The following is a 5,060-nucleotide window of genomic DNA, read 5'->3' on the forward strand; positions in this document are numbered from 1 at the left end:
GATGGTCATCGTCAGATGCTTTAAAAATATTTATGTTAATGGTCATCAGAAAACTGGGGCGGTTGTATGCTCCATGTATGCATCATCCGGTTCGCATAGTTTTTTTTAATAATTAATGCATATCTCCGTCAATGTTCGTTAAGCAAACGGAAACGGAGAGTTGGGCCAGAACAACCATGTAAGCAGGTTCTGATAACCTGCAATCGGGACAAGGGTTGCCCAGATACAAGCCCAACAACTCAACTACACCGGTCCACTAAGGCAGTTAGAGGAAAAGAGATGTGGGATAGAGATCATTGTCCTTGCCACCGATTGTGAGGAGTGGATGGCGGTTTTGTGCCGATGTGGCGAAAAGAGCAGTAGGGTTGGCCAGTTTCATTCAGCCTGGCCCGACAAGATCATCGTGGTAGCTAATAGAATCAGTTATAGAATCAGTGTGTTGTAAGCAGTCTGTTAATGTAAAGCGTATGGCGGGTACGGGGAGTGAAGGCGTGATGGTAGTTGGTCGCTTATTAGTTTTCGCCAATATTGGATGAAACACCACACAGGTCTAGTTAAATTGATATCAGTTTTGACCTATTCATCCCACAGTGTTGTTATCCAAAATCTCAATGAGGTCGTCAATTGGGAGGTTGTGCTCTGTTGTTAGAGGAGTGGGTCTGGATCGAACCCGCGCCCGCCGACGTCAGGAGAGTGGAGGCCGAAGTCACGAAAGCAGACTGAGTTTTTGTAACAGCTCTACGAACAGATGTTTAATAGAACGGGATGGTTCAGTGCATAGATGTTGGTCGTGGGTTATTCTGGTTTCAGCGTTTTATTCTTGCTGTTTTACTCCCTTGCAATTCGGTTTTTTCCGCGGCCTGCCCAAGCATCTGTCGGAGCTGGACATATTGGCACAAACAGCTTTCTGGATAGACATCCCTTTTCAGTGCTTTCTTTCCTACAGAGATTCAGATACTTACAAGATGGTGTATGATTGCCGGAAAATTATTGTTCGTTATGTAAAAACGAGTTTAGTTCCGATGTTCTTTGTTGCTTGCCATGGGATATTATTTACAAAAAATTAGGCAGAAAAGAAGAGGTGAGGTATCTGTTGTGGATCCAGTTGTATCGAGCACAGAAATTGATGGAATTTTTCAAGAAAATAGAAAAAAATATCCGTATAAACTATCTGTTCACAAGGATTTTGAAACTTATCTCTGTGCAGCTGTATTGCACACATATCGCTGCTTGCATCTTTTATTATCTGGCAACAACTATTCCAGAGGAAAATGAAGGGTCTACATGGGTTGGAAGTTTAAGTTTGGGAGATTACCATTATACTCATTTTAGGGAGATAAGCCTGTCAAAATTATATGTAACCTCTCTGTATTTTACAATAACTACCATGTCCACCGTAGGATATGGAGATGTGCATGCAGTGAATCACAGGGAAATGATATTTGTAATGATATATATCTCTTTTAGTATGATTTTCGGGGCCTATGTGATCGGTAACTTGACTACGCACATCGTTAAGGGATCCAGGAGAGAAAGATTTAGTGATAAAATGACTAATCTGATTAAATATATGAAAAGACATAAAGTGGCGAAGCATATAAAGGCTGAAATCAAAGGTCTTGTTAGGTTCGGCTACGAGAGTAGCTATTATGAACCCAAAGTGTTAGATGATATTCCCGTTTTTATCAGGGCTAAAATTGCAGAGTCTTTACGTACTTCAGAAATTGCAAACGTTACTCTCTTCAATAATTGCAGCCAAGAATTTTTAAGCGGGATTGCGACGAGAATGAAAGAAGAGTTCTTTTTTGCTGGGGAGGTGGTAATTGAACGAGGAAGTGTAGTAGATCAGCTCTACATTGTTTCTCGTGGGTCTGTGGAAACCGTAATTGTTGGAGAGGATGGGTATGAGGAGACAACTGCACAAATTGAGCCCTATAGTATATTAGGTGAGATGGCTGTGTTGGGTAACATAGTTGAGAAATATAATGTTCGTGTCCGTCATCACTGCAAACTGCTTACACTAGATAAACAGACTTTTGTAAACATCACACAAATTTATTTCAAGGATGGAATGCAGATCCTCACTAATCTGCTTGAGGGAAAGGATACCGATTTGAGAAGTAAACTGCTAGAATCCGAGTTCGGTCTCCTTTTTGGAAAAGAAGAAGCTGAATTAGCCTTGAGAGTTAACAATCAAGAAAATGGCTCTTCTTTTAAAGATTCAGGAAGAGAGATATATGAGCCCAAAATATGCAGAGTGTTTCCTTTTCACCCACGGACTCCCATAGAGAGTAGAAGAGATGGCCTTGTCATGTGGGTTCCTCAGACAATTGAAGGCTTGCTTCGAAAAACAGCAAAGCACTTTGGTTCTGTTGGTACCACTGTTTTAACGGAAGATGAGGAACAAATTTTGCATGCAGACTTAATTCAGAACAATCAAAATCTTTATATTTTTCATGTTGGCGAGAGTAGCAACCAAGTACAGATAGAGATACACAGACAGATGTAATTTCACCGAGCTTATAAAGTACAAAAAATTCATCAAGATTGAAATGTATTGTCTACTTGATTGTATTTGGATAAAATGTTTATTCAGAACAAAAATATAGAAAGGTACCCAGAACTTTGCATATAATATTTTCCTTATTTTTGTTTATATGTGGTCTCTTTGTTTTTCTTTTTATGTGGTTTCTTGATTTTCTTTTGGATTGGAACCAGGCTGCTCATTAATCAAATTGCAACTCAATACACGTTTGCAACTTCACCTTCATAGTTTAAGTGCACTGTATGGTTTGAATGAATAAAATGTTTACTACAGTGTGTTGGATTCAATGAAGTCCTCAATTGGGAGCCTGTCAATTGGGAACCTGTGCTTATTCGTTAAAGGAGTGCGTCTGGGTTGAACCCGCGGCCGCCGAAGTCGTCAATTGGGAAGCCTTATTTGTTTATTTAAACTTTCAATTCCAGGAAGAATTAATTCTTAATTTTGACACAGTTTATAGTATAACCTGTTTTTTATTTTCTTCATTTGATTTGTGGATTATAAGGCTATTTACAATGACAACTGATTTCTAGATGAAACCCTAACTTCCTGTGAAATATTGGTGAATTTACACGTGGGTTATTTGTAATATCCCATTAAAGGAGTGCGTCTGGATCGAACCCGCAGCCGCCGAAGTCGTAAATATGCTTTACTAATATTAATTAATAACTAACTAAAAATTGATGTAATAAATTTGCAATATTAATAACTAAATAAAAATTAATGTAATAAATTTGCAATCCACATATAAACAGTTATGATTTTTTTAGTTTTTTTTTCAAATATTTCAATGTCACATTTAAAAAGTGTTGATATTATTTATTCATTTAATTTATGAGGGTTAGGAGTTCAAACATTATAGATACATTGTTGCATTCATTAACGCCCTTGAAAAATTTCCAGTAAGGAAACAATGCTACATAAAATCAAATTACTATTTATTGGGTTTTAATTACTCTCAATCCAAGCTTAAAAATACAAATATTCTTTAATTATTGGAATTAAAATCTATTGGGTTTTAATAACTCTCAACCCAAGCTTAAAAATACAAATATTCTTTAATTATTCTAATTTAGATTGGAGTTAAATTTTCATCAACTTTTAATCCAAAATTTAAAATTAAAATCAAAATTATTTAGATGATTTTATTATTGGATTTTAAATTGGGAATTAATACAAATTAGGAAGTGGTAATAAACCCATTTATTCTGCAATGTTGTTTTACCTGCAAGCAACTTGACTAAGTCCCAAGTCTGGTTATGCATCAAGGAGTCCATCTCTTCTTCCATGGATTTCTCCGACTTCTTTTTGGTTTCTACCTACAATTCTTCTTCATATCTTTCCAGTTCACCAGTATCAGTCAACAATACACAATATAATGAAGGAGAGTATCATTCAGGGGGTATATTTATCCTGGGATATCTTCTAACACCACTTTTAGGTGTTTGAGGTGCATGTTGCTATTGTGATTGTTCTTGTTGTTGTGGTTGCTGATCATTATTATTTTCAGGCACCTTTACTTTTTCTGTGATCTCAACAAGCATTGTGTATTCTTTGTTTTATTTTTCCTAATTCTTTCCTTGCATTTGATCCTTATACGAGACCTTTTCATTGAATATGACATCTCTACTCCTAATGATTTTGTGATTTTCATAATCATATAAGCGATAACCAAAATCATTTACACCATATCTAATAAAGGTACATTTCTTTGATTTTGCCTCAAGCTTTTTTTTTATTTTCTTTATTGATGTGGACAAAGGCTTCACAACCGAAAGTCTTTAAAAATGAGTAGTTTACATTTTTACTTGTCCATGCCTCCTCTAGAATACCACCATCCAAGGAACTTGAAGGACCTCTGTTTATTAGATAAACAATCATATTTACAACACCTTCCCAAAATTGTAAGGGAAATCCTGCATGAAATATCATGCACCTTGCACACTCCATGATTGTCTTCTTCATACTTTGTTGAATTAAGGCTTCTATGATCCATATCAAGTTTTTTGAGAAGATTTTTCGGTGTAAATCACATTAGAATACATTTGTCGACGTGTTTAGAACCAACAAATGTGGTTCATTGTTCATCCTTTCTGACACACCATTTTTTGTGGTGTTCCTGAAACTGTCTTCTCTCTGTGAATTCCATGCCCTGGACAATAGTTATCAAACTCTTTGTTATAGTATTCACCTCCATTGTCTAATCTACGACACTTCAACTTCTTTCCAGTCTCGTTCTCAGCAAAAGCTTTCCATTTTTTGAAAGTATCAAATACATCAGATTTATTTTGAATATAATAAATCCAGGTTTTCCTAGTTACATCATCAATAAAAGTAACATAATAGCGAGAGCCACTGAGAGATGATACCTAAGCAGGTCCCCCCCATACATCTGTATGAACAAGCTCTTCTTTTCCTTCCGAACTCTGATAAATCTAACTCTCTTTTGTTTTCCATAAACACAATTTTCACAAAAGTCCAAATCAACATGCTTCAAACCTCACAACAAATTTCTTGA

General features: G+C 36.2%; 1 pseudogene; it reads left to right on the top strand.

The window, feature by feature from the left end:
* Positions 1-611: 611 nt before the first annotated feature.
* On the top strand, positions 612-2,509 carry LOC149248341 (potassium channel KOR1 pseudogene; annotated as a pseudogene).
* The last annotated feature ends 2,551 nt before the right edge of the window (positions 2,510-5,060 follow it).

Source organism: Pinus tabuliformis, chromosome 7 (genome assembly GCF_031772625.1).
Source record: "Pinus tabuliformis cultivar Carrire ecotype Pingquan chromosome 7, CPIR1, whole genome shotgun sequence".
Lineage (NCBI taxonomy): Eukaryota > Viridiplantae > Streptophyta > Pinopsida > Pinales > Pinaceae > Pinus > Pinus tabuliformis.